The following is a 12,899-nucleotide window of genomic DNA, read 5'->3' on the forward strand; positions in this document are numbered from 1 at the left end:
CTCCCCCTGCTCATTGAGCTCAGCGGGCATGTCATCGAGGCTCTCCTTCAACAGCTCCACCAAGCCGTGGATGAACTCCTTCTGCTTATTGAGGTGCTTATTGAGCTGATCGGGCATGCCGTCGAGGGATAACGACTCCAGCGCCGCTAGCTCGGCATGTTCGCCTCTGCGTCTAGGGCGCTCCTGGGAGCCATCGCCTGCCCGTGAGAGATCTTTCGAGGTCTCTGCGTGGCGGCGAGCCCTCTCTTTTTTCCGTAGCCTTGGTTGCCGCTCCCTTGTTACGAGTAGTTCTCGACCTAGAGCTCTGCACACCAGCCATGGCAAGGACGGACGAAGAAGGAGGACTTATGAGGAGGAAGGTAGAGTAATTTTCTGTTAGGTAGTTCCCCTTTTTATAACCTAAGTACTAGCACTAGTACTAAAACCTGCATAGTGGGAACACGTTCAGGTTTGGTACGTACTGGTAGGTGTGAGCAGGCTTGCACTTAATTATAGCACTAGTACTTTCGAATGTGATGGGAACAAGGTAAAGATTAATTGATGGTTTTTGGTTTCGAGGCCCGAAACGGCTCCCGATGAGTTTAGTGGAACACAAATTTCAAGTAGACTACACTGCTCAGATGCGTAAATATTATGTTACTGTCAAAAATTGGCACAAAATACGAAGGAGACCAATGGAAGTACTACTAGCAGCCCATGATTTAACTACTCGCATGCGCGCAGTGGAGTAGTAATGTCTTTCTTCCGCCCTCACGTCCACTCAATTTGCATGCGCTGTATTAATTGACCATCAATAAAGTGAAGGACTTTACACGCGTCAAATTATCACATGGGGTGGATCTTGGTACAAAATTGCATCCGCCCGTGTACCCGGGTGTGCGTGCGAGGGAATGAGTGCGTGCGTGGCGTGCGTGCACATCTTCGCTTCGTGCATGTACCGCCAGTGCGGCTCAGGGAGGACGAGTACATTCTTCTGGAACCAGCAGCACGTCACTGTGATCAATCCACACTAGGATGTCGCGACAACGCCTCCACATGTGCCACGTGGCTTCATGAACTGTAAGAGAGACACTATGTAGCGTGCCATTGTGTTTTGCACATACTCGAAGTAGTAGTAAGGTACACGTGCATTGCACGCATCAGATTTTGCAACCAAATTACGAATAAATACTACACTGTAGCATGTAAGCTCTGAGTCATATATGCCTGATGTAGACCTTCGTTTAATCCTTATAGTTCATCTCATTCAAAATCAATTAGTTTTTATTAAAAAAAAAACCTAGGGCCTCTTTGATTCGTAGGATTTCCAAAACGCGGGAATAGGAAGAACATGGGATTAGAGTGGAATGTCGTCTTGAATCCTACAGGATGGTACGAGTGTTTGATTGTGCATAGAAAAAACGCAGAATTCTTTCAAAGAGGTTTGAGTGGATGGGATGTTTCCTATGAAATCTAGTGCAAATGAATCATATGGAAAAATTCCTATGGTTTACAATCCTACGAATCAAACAACCAAGATAGGAAAAATTCCTAAGGATTAGAATCCTCCAAAATTCCTTCGAGAATCCTTTGAATCAAAGAAGCCCTTAATCTATTTTATGATTCATGGAATTGTGCGTTGTAAAGCATAAAGTAAAAACAAATAATGGCAATTCAACTAGAAAAAAAGTTTGGGCAGCTATGATACGGAAGATTCTAGAACAAAGGAGAACCACTGTTGTTTTGAGATTTGTGCATTATGCTTAAGTTCAACCATGGAGTCTGCTAGATTGTACATGTGGCAAAATCCGGTGGGGGCTAGAAGATGGTGCGAGGGGCCGAGTGGAGGGAGACTATGAAGGAGTGCACAACTGCGAGATCAATATTTAGAGAGAGGGGGCGAGAACGTGCGCTGTTGCGCGCAGTGGCGGAACCATGAAAAATGTCCCATGAGCTAGGGGGCCAAGCATTGCTAATCCTTTACGAGGAGGGCCAATTCATCAACTTAAACCATTTTTACCAGCAATTGTCTAATGATCACATTCATATTAGCCTCGATATATAGTGATGTTAGGGGGGGCAGGGCCCTTGCTGCCCCCTGTCTTCGCCATTGTGCGCGCGTCTGAGAGATGAAGCGGAAGGCATGGATGAAGAGAGGGGGGCGTTGGATATATAATTAATGTGGGTGTATTAGCTATATATGTAATCCTATATAGAGAGGTATAGATTGATCGATGTGGACGTGGACGTAGGAAAGAGGGTGAGACCTCACTAGATATATAGATTGATCGGTTTATGTGGAAAACTATGAAAGACATAGCTACACACACACACACATAGAGGAACATCGATCGTTGCGCATGCACGTGAGAGATAAAGAATGCCCGATATGATGGAGAGGGGGATGTGTGTGTGTGTGTGTGCGCGCGCGCGCGCCTTCATGGGAGACCGACCTGAAGGAAAAGATTGCATGTGTGCGATGGATAATGCCGAGTGGTAGTGTGTGTGCATGCATGCACGAGAGAAAGTTAGTGGTACAATTATAAAGACAAGACCAATGTATGGGTGTAAAAGACTAGGTGAGGTCATAATCAATGTAAAGTTGAATTTAAATATTTGAATAAGAGATCATGATGTTTGAAACCCATGCATGCATGAATATAACGGAGATCTGCGCGGTGTGATTTGAAAACGAGCATGTTGCAATGTATACACATTGAACAAGGTCAGATTGGTTTGAATTTGAGATACCGATGGCAGACATCGTTTGGCCACATTGCATCCGTGCATGGACACACTATTCTAATTGGAGATGATGGGTGGCTTTCGCATCACATATCTATATCTATACCCCTATATATATATATTTATTTATTTATTTATTTTATTTATATTTTTTATATAGTGTGCGGATAACTTTAACTTTGAAAGATGGTCGTTGGATGAGGCCAATCCAACGGTGCAGAGCTGGCAAATTTGAGCACTACTGGCCGTTGGATATCATCTAGATTCCACCAGATTTTGCCACATGTATAATCTAGAAGACTCTATGGTTGAACTTAAGCATAATGCACAAACCTCAAAACACAAGCACTTCTTCTTTGTTCTAGAATCTTCCGTATCAGAATTGCCCAAATGTTTTTCTACATGATTTGTTTTTACTTTATGCCTTACAACGCACAATTCCATGAATCTTAAAATAGATTAGCTTTCTTATAAAAATAGATGATTTTGAATGAAATGAACTATAAGAATTAAACGAATATCTACATCATGCATATGACTCAAAGCTTACATGCTATAATGTGATATTTATTCATAATTTGGTTGCCAAATCTCATGCGTGCAATGCACGTGTACCTTACTAGTCTAAATGGTGTTTGTGTGTGTCGTGCGTGTTAAACACATTGTACGTAGTATATCATACTCGTCTAAATTGTCTTTTTTTGGCGTACACGTTAAGCTTGTTCTCCCGAAATTTCAAGCCGCGCCTTGTTATGCCGAAATTTCAAGCTATCGTCTTTGTCTATCGTGCTGCGAAACTCCCGCCTCTTCAACCCACGCCTTATTAGCCCGAAATATTTAAGATATACTAGTCGTCAACCCGTGCAGTTGCACGGGCAAGCATCATGAAACTGTCGTTCTTGAATAAAATATCTTTCAAGCCGAAATTGATAGAAAGTTTCTTATGAAAGAACTACACTCGGGAAATTTGTATTTGAATCAATAACCAAGTGTATTATACTAATGATGAATCATTCACTGATTTTCATACTTACCAGGTGATATTTAACCTACACGTGGAAGGCCCAATTCATTTACTAACGTGCTCAAAAAGCCAACCACGCACCATTTTGTAGGAATTCATTTGACAACTTCCCATGCTAGTGCAACAGTATTGACATCATCAGAATGATGTTTTAAAAAAATGCAAGTAACGTTTCAAAACAAACACACATGTATGCAATTGGCACTAACGCACACGCACACGCACACGCACACACACATGTCAATTTAGAGGCCAAGCACGGTTGATGAAAAGACATTTATCCATGTATGGATATAATGACTTATTTATTTGCATGATTTCATCCTCTATTTGTTGTTTTTTTACCTGCTCTATTTATCGTGTAGATTGATGTTGCTAATTGTTGTACCATGAAAGAGTGAGAGAAAATAGGTGATGTTTGAAGGAATACAGACTGAAAACATCTATTGTAAGTGATATTTGAAGGATATTACCTGCACACAATGAATTTTTTGTTTGCATGAATGCAACCACACCAAGAAAACCCTAGTTGTACTGAAATTTAAACATTCAGTTACGAAGCACAACTTCAAGGGTGCATACCATGTCACACAATTGGAAAAGTGAGATACATATGCATACGGGAACAAATATTATATTAGTAGGTGAGGGCAAGAAAACTGGGCGCTTCTTAATTTCCATGCTTATTTGTGTTCTGAAATTAATTACTAACCAATACTTTGTTCTGCAATTTAGAAACAAATTTTTTTTGGAACTTTTTGTTATAAAATGAACATCGAGCAATCGAGCAAAATGATAAGGAAATGTATATCTCTTTTTGATAGCTTATCAATGCATTCCATAATTATTATTTTTTGCGGAGAAGAGAGTGCCAGTAAAATAAAATAAAACTACAGTAACTAAATGTGTATTGCTGTAGCATTTTGATTTAATCTTAATACAAAACATAGTCAGATGATCTGTAATAGAAAACATATATGTACACTTTTTTTCAAACTCTAACATGCACAGTTCATTAATCTGTCCGAGTCCTTCAGCTTACTTTTACCAATGCACTGTTGACGGACAACCTCTACCGAACCCATATGATATTAGCTAAGGGGGTTGTCGTGTGATTCTGTTATATTTCTCCAGCTTACCTTTTTCTAAGTGCCTCCACCATCGTGGATGTATTAAGGTTGTCAGAATCAACATTCAATTAGTAATGGGTATTATGCAGTGTACGAAAATTGGTATTCTAGCAATAGCTAGACTGGATCAATAAGCAATATAGATTTTCCCCAATGACAGTGTTCAAGTGGCTGCAAGTCAGCGTCTCTAGTCTTCATTCACAAAGACACAAAGACATAAAACTCCAGCCAGAGCAATTTTCAGCCATGCATCCTCTCAGTAGCACAATAGCTGGAAAATGTAACTTTCTTAATAACTGTACATCAATACCACAAATACACATTTAGTGTGAAAGATTCAGAACATAGTACACATTCCCCTCTCCAGTTCATCTTCAAATTATGAGATCAGAAGAAACTAAGATTGCAAATTATGCTGTACCAATCAGGACACATTTATTGTTGAAAACTATATACATGGATGACCATGTGGCCAGAGCTAGCCCTCGGTAACAATAATCCAGTTCTCTTTTGTTGAAAACTATATACATAGATGATCATGTGACCAGAGCTAGCTCTGAACAACAATATCCAGTTCTCTTTTGTGCGTCGCTTTCTTAAAGCAAAGCTGAATTGCTCGTTCCTATATCTATGCCATTACAAATGAGAAGACTCCATGTTACCTGGTGCTTATCAAGTCAAAAAAGAATGGCATTTAGCACGGAAGGCTGAAACTTCTGGGCATCAATCTTGTGTACAGATGAATTATGAAGCAAAAGATACAGACTGCAGAGTGAGAAATGACCAACGTAAAACAATATAATTTGTGTACTGTAAGAATGAAACACTGAAGAACCAATATACTCCCTCCGTAAAGAAATATAAGAGCGTTTAGATAACTAAAGTAGTAATCTAAACACTGTTATGTTTCTTTACAGAGGGAGTACTTCTTATGGTAATAATTCATACCCAAAAAAGTAATCAATGAAGGGGGCATCCGACGCTAATTTAAGCAGACATTTGAATAAAACATGTCAAAGAATTCCAACCAATTACTGCAATGGGCTTACACATAAAAGACCTTACAAAGGCTAATTAATTATGAGAGACCTTAACGTCTCAAAAAGCTTAATGCCTAGAAAATTGCCATCCCTAGAAAGAAAATAATCACAGCTTCTACTTAGTAACACACATAAAAAATACAGTCCAGTCAGATTTCATTTTGACAGAACTACTGGTGAGAATGCCATTCAGCTGCCGTATCACTAAAAGGTAGCAGCCAGTGGGACCTGTAGAAACCTATACATGTAGAATAAAATAGCATCCAAAATTGTATCATAAAAGGGAACTGATACTCAGGCCAAGATAAAGCTTACATCACAGCCACACACACACGCTCAGTCACAATCAGCGTAGTCGGCCTGTGAGAGGAGCTTGTGTATACATATTGGACACTACCTGGATACATATAGATTATTGCGATGGAAGTCTCAGGCGTAATGTGGAGATGGATGGTTCAAGCAGAGCGACAACATGTATACATGTCAATTATACACATAGAAAATAATACAGTGGTTACTTATCTGAAATGGTAACCCACAACATTTTACTCATGCTGGAGGGCATAAATCGTTGCATACTTATCAATTTCAGTTACTGTTTCAACTGGAAACATGCAAGCGGAATTCAGAGAATAGATAATATCGCCATCATTCAAATGCGCGATTAAAAAAACTGGTATGAAATTGAAAGATTTCTGTTAACTTAGAAAATCAGAATATTATTGTCAGAGTGCAACATTATTTTAGTTTACTGAAAACCAAAAAACGCTTGATCATTCAGAACTTCTTTGGAAGTCAAGTTAAAGTCAAGGTGGATTAATCTTCTTAGTAGAAATGACCAAGTATATGTGCTATATTTAGTCTTCAGTTTAGGTTCTAGATTAACTGATTAAGCCGTCTATGCAAGCGAACATACAAAAGACTGGAGAATTTCAAATTAGATAATCTAGTTATCCAAGCATAGCATGAAATCAATCGAAGAATCAATCCAAAAACAAATATAAGAGCATGTGCACTGCAGAGGGAAACAATGTATCTATACATTGATTTCCCAAAAACAAATGATGTAATTATGTGGCAATAGGAAGATGGATTCCGGGAGGTAGAAAGCTATGGAGAAGCGAACCAACACTATACGTACAAAAGCCAAAATTCAAGTCGAACCTGCAGTAGCAGGAACAGTTACAATGTGATCAATGACGCGAATTGGAGGTAGTTAAAATCATATAAGGACTATATATCCTATTTGCAACCTACTTAAAAATAGTATGGTAGTGATTAAGTTTTCTCACATATTGTTTTTACAGTTCCTAGTCTAGAGTACTATTTGGAGAAGTAGATATAGTGTCACGCATGTACACTAAACATTCTGCTGCGCACAATGGAACACATAAATCTGTTAGTTTCGTAAAAACATATTTAGCTGACAATATTCGGATCATTATCAATGTATATACCTCCCCGCTCTAAATATGCAAATCACTAATAGGGCACACTGATACATATTTTTGTATAAGTTAGCATCTCTAAAATCTAAACACTGGAACTCCAAAAGAAATATCATATTATCAGGAACGAACCTAGGAAATATGGATTCCATGGTTACATTTGCAGGGAAATTTCATATGGGTGTTTAATAATAATAAAAAAAACATAGATTTGGATCCCTTTTCAAACACGGTACATGTATGTGCTGTAAATAGAACCTATATAACTCAAGTACGCCATACATCTAGCTTAATTTTTGCATGGGCAACAATTTGAAAATCTTACTGCAGATCTGCCAAAGATAGATTATACACAATATTGGAAATCATTTTGAGAAATCTAGGAAGTTTGTAAAACTTAAAATGTCAACTTAGCCTTTTGTAATCCCAGAAGAGAGAATTAATAGATATATATACCACTACCATGCGATAATCTAACAATTAGCGTTTACTCGGAAGAAATAACATACAACGTCGAAATTCATTCCATAGGAATCGTCAACTATTTTTGTTGTCTAACAAATGGTCGCACGGGAAGACATGTGTAAAGCTTCCTGTGTAAACAGTTAATGTAAATTGGCTGGTTGGCAGTTGATGTGGATGTAGTTTAACAGAAACTTGCTGCATGGTGCCACTTTAGGCGAGATCACATTCTAGCTGGTTCTCACCCACTCGCCCAAATGTATAATCTGACGCAGAGAAGTGATGAAGATAGATATAGAAAAAGGCCTTTTGTTGTTAATGAGATGTGATGGATTAAGCCGACTTATTAGGGGTTCAGTGAATTAAACGGATGGAGGAGTAGGGATTTAACAATGCAGGGTGATTTACCAGTGGAGGTGGGCAGGAATAACGGGAGACGGACTCGAGTAGGGCTTCGATCGTAAGTTGCGGTGCCACCAGTCCAACGTAATTCCTCAACTTGACGGCCTCAAGTACCAATCGGTGCCTCCTTTCTTGAAACCATCATGCATACTACACCTCCTCATATGATGCATCAACCATCTATATTTAAAAACTTGAAATAAGAAGAGTTCTAATGGTTGGGTGAGGAGAAATTGGATTGCATCACTAATCATAACATTGCAATGAAATACAAAAAAGAGGTCTGTATACATGGTACTCCAAGAATAACAATGCGAGTTTGATAAATAGACATAGTGAGAAAAAAATACTAATGTTACAACAAAAATCAAAAGCCTAGATAAAGCCCTAAAACACAAATTACTAATCCCCACAAAAAAACACAAATTATTAATGCTATTGTGATGCAACCTTTTTCAGATCAAAAGAACACGCAGATCCGGCATCTTTTTCTAGATCAAAGGGGCACATCAATCTAATGGAAAATAGAAACGCACATGGCTTACCTGGGATCATCACTACGGTAGTGCGGTCCTGGATATGAAAAGTTGAAATAAGAGGAGATTTAAAGATTTGACAGGGGCGGGATTGAGAAGAGATTGGGTTGCAGCACGGATGGCCGGTGACCTGCAGCGGAGAACAAAGAGGGAAAGGGAGCCGGCTAGGCGCGCGGCGACGGAGTACCTTGGGGCGCGACGGAGGCTGAAGCTTCTGCTCGCCGGCCATGAATGGGAGCGCCGCCTAGGGCATGGAGAGCAGCGGAGGAGGAACAATGGAGGCGGAGGAGAAGACGGGTCGCCGGCCATGAATGGGAGCGCCGCCTAGGGCAGGGAGAGCAGCCGAGGAGAAACAATGGAGGCGGAGGAGAAGACGGGCCAATGGAGCAGATATTTTTTTTGTATTCTGTATTATAAAAGGAGAGGAGGCGTGTGTAATAGTTTGCCCAGCTGGGATTCATCCGATGGCTATATAGAATACATAACATAGGGATCGGATGGATGATTTCGCAAAATTTTCTGATTGGCATGGCAATTTCGCCCTAGGATTATATGGATCGATCCCCACCGTAATAATTCGGTCCCATCAGATAAACGGCTATTAATTACTGATTAACGTGTGAATTTACAGGGAGTCTGTAATTAGTATAGGTATAGATAGATAGATAGATAGATATAGAGGTATAGATAGATAGATAGAAAGATAGATAGATAGATCTTTGTCTCGTTATGCTCCAACAACTCCCTCCATCTCAATCCGGGCCTTACTATTCCAAAATTACAACACGCGCGAAAACTCCCACCTCCTATGAAATCCCGACACGCGAAATGCCCGTGATACCCCTGAACCGAAAGAACCGCCTCAAATCGGTGGGGATACTTTCGTAACTTACCCCACATTTCGGACAAGCGCGTCCCTAAGCCATGGTTCCCCACTCTCATCCCATCCGCTCACCCATTCGTACACCGAGGCCAGCAAAACCCGCGAAACCCCACACCCTCCTCCATTCGCCACCCAGCCAGAGCCTCTTCCCCGACGACGTCGTCCACAGCAACACCTCGACGTCCCTCATCCACCATACCGGATGAGGATCCGTCGTCGATCTGGTCGTCCCGCCAGTTCAGCCATCCCGTCCTCCACCTCCAAGGAGCTGCCCCGACGTTCCCCTCGTCTTTCGCGCCACCTCCATTCCCACATCACCGTCTTCACCTGCACCACCGGAAGAGCATCATCATCACCGTTTCCTCGGATGAAGCTGCGGCCTAATCGGCGCCACCAAAGAGGTTGTACACTAATCGCCGCATTTTCTTCTTGATTCGATCTCACGGTGCTGCCGGCGCTCGGTCCCGAGCCGACACGGCGCGGCTCCATCCACAGCGGCGTCGCCGGCCACTTCCTCCACGGCGTCGCTCCCTCGGCGGCGACGTCCACATCAGTAGGAGCTGCTGCTGCTTTAGCTCTCGCTCGCGCTGCTGTTGTGCTCTTGCTCTCGGTCCACTGCCTGGTCTGCTCTTGCTCTTGCTCTTGCTCTTGCTCGCGCTGCTGCTCTTGCTCTTGCTCTTGCTTGCGATGCTGCTCCGATTTAGCTACACTTCAGTCGACTGAATCGACTTTTGGGTCAGTCGATTTTCAGGGGGTGAGGGGGCTTGCCGGAATTAAGGAAGAACCAGCCACAGCGGGGAGGGGGATCGCCGGAGAGGTACCCCACTATCTATCTTAGGGTTCAGGGTGGGGGCGGTGGTCGACGGCGGTGGTGGGGCGGTGGCGTGGGGATCGCCGGAGAAAAATCTCGGCACGGGGGGCCTACAGGGATGGCCAGGGCGGCGGCGGACTGGCGGTGGGGAGTGTTTTCGGGGCGGCGCACCGCCGGCCGCGGGCGGCGGGGGGCGGCTGTTTGGCCGGTGGTGGCTGGCGGCTCAGGGGGTGGAGGTTGAAGATGAACTACAGGCCCTTGATTTCGTATCCAACGGCTGCAAAATCGACTGACCAGAGATGAAAAAGTCTGTCGACTGACTTGTAGCCTCACCTCTAGTGCGCTCAGTTTCGACAGTAAAATTCAGTTTCGACAGCAAAATTCAGTTTTGACAGTTAAGTTCAGTTTCGACAGTTAAATTCAGTTTCAACAGTTAAGTTCAGAGATGAGCGGCTGATGTATACATCTAGCACTTTGTGGTTATGTATTTTACGTCATCTATTGGAGATGCTATTAGAATTTCACTCAGGTTAACGTTGTCTCTCTTGTCCTGCTTCAGCCTCGGCGTCGTACAACTCACCAGAGCTGCTCCAACGGCGAAACCCTCCATCACAGCGGAGCAGTACCTCGGGCTCCATCTCCAGAGGCCTAAAATCTTCTTCCCCTCCTCCGACAGCCAAGTCAGCCGGAGCATCCTCACCGGCCAACCCAATCACGCTGAGATTGACATGGCTTCGCCAAAGAGGTTGTACACTTCTTGTGGTTTGACTTAATCTCATGATGCTTCTTTGCATTCTGTGATCTTCCAATTCTTGTGAACCAACACCCAGATTGGCAGAAATCCTGTGTTTTTAAATTCTCTGTTTTGCACTGCATTTCTATCCTATTCCTGTCTATTTCCTATCCCTGCATTGTTAGAATCCTTAAATTCAAACAAGCCCTTACACAATTACTTCTGTTACAGATATGTGTCAAAGAAAACCTTGTCTGGTTTGTCCTGCTCCTGCGGTGCTGTGTTTCACCCCAGCTCAGCTGCTCCAACGACGGAAGGGTTCACCACAGCAGGGATCCGCTCTCCAGACTGTCTTTCGCCGCCTCAGATCTTCTTCCCCGCCGCCGGCAGCCACGACAACTGTATTACCATCATCAACTGAGCAGATGACCTTGAGGACTACATGGGTCCGCAAGAGAGGTCGCACTCTTCCGTGTCTGCTTACGTTATGCATCGCTTAATATGATGACATGCTACTTTATCGTCGTGTTCACCTATTAGACTCCGACTCAGGTCCAAACTTATGCTGAAACTTGAGTTTTTAAATGGTTGTAGGGTACATATTGGGGCAGCAATCAGTACTACCTACGTTATGCATCGCTTAATATGATGACATGCTACTTTATCGTCATGTTCACCTATTAGACTCCGACTCAGGTCCAAACTTATGCCGAAACTTGAGTTTTTAAATGGTTGTAGGGTACATATTGGGGCAGCAATCAGTACTATCTGTCTACTATCTGGTTAATCTCGGGTGTCTGCTATGAGTTTCATGTTGGGTGCAAACAAACATTAAAGGAGTCATTATCTGTATTTTTAACTAAAGCTATTATCTGCCTGCTATCATTGGTTTTGGGTCTATCCACAGTTTGCTACCTCCACTCTGGATTTGTGTATGCACTCCTTACATAATCCCACTATGTTTTATTCCTATGCATGTCAATTATTGTACACAATAGAACTGAACATGTAGAGCAAAAGAGATGAGCCTTGCGTGGCAATAAAATTTCATGCAGACGTCGCTCCATGGTGGGCGCAAAGGCAGCCCCCCCTCCACCCATTTCGGATCGTAATCAAGAGGAAGATAACTGTTCTGAGGGGGATTCAGAAGCAGAAGACCACTCCTATTTACCCCATGAGGTCTTCGCTCTAACTTGGCATGCTGATGTTGGTAATATCATGCATATGGTGCCTTGCATTGCTTACTGTATACATCAAAGATGTCATCTGCTTAGTTTAGACATGCTTTGTGTCAATGCCATCTGTTTAGTTTCTTTATCGTATATGTGAATCATGCAATTCCATCTTGTTTAGCCAGGCATCATATATGTGAATTTTGCAATGCCACCCTGGTTAGCCAGTCATCTTATATGTGAATTATACCATGACATCATTTTTTATTACGTGTTAAATTTGTCAACAATTTTAGTACATTCAATTACTCTTCCTGTGCATCAGCCATTCGGCACGGTCATGGAAAAATCTGGAGTGGAAACAAGGTCTTCAGTGCAGACAATGCTATCTGACGAAATGCATGTCTTGCTGGTTACAAATAGCTCCTCAGAGCAGGATTCGGAGATAGATGACCAGTCCTATTTCCCCCCCGAGGTGCATGCTCTAACTTGGCAGGGTTATGTTGCTCATATCGTGCGTATGGTATCTTGCAT

At 42.4% G+C, this 12,899-nt stretch overlaps 1 long non-coding RNA gene across 3 annotated transcripts; it reads right to left on the reverse strand.

Annotated features, from left to right (window-relative positions):
- Positions 1–5,839: 5,839 nt before the first annotated feature.
- On the reverse strand, positions 5,840–9,595 carry LOC120976816 (uncharacterized). Of its 3 annotated transcripts, none has more exons than XR_005773254.3 (2): positions 8,954–9,595; positions 5,840–8,410 (listed from the first exon to the last, which is right to left on the reverse strand). It is a non-coding gene; the product is annotated as an uncharacterized lncRNA (long non-coding RNA). The 3 variants fall into 3 exon arrangements; XR_012205240.1 differs by having other exon boundaries at positions 5,840–8,803; XR_005773255.3 differs by having other exon boundaries at positions 8,776–9,595.
- Between the last annotated feature and the right edge of the window lie 3,304 nt (positions 9,596–12,899).

Source organism: Aegilops tauschii, chromosome 3, assembly GCF_002575655.3.
Source record: "Aegilops tauschii subsp. strangulata cultivar AL8/78 chromosome 3, Aet v6.0, whole genome shotgun sequence".
NCBI lineage: Eukaryota > Viridiplantae > Streptophyta > Magnoliopsida > Poales > Poaceae > Aegilops > Aegilops tauschii.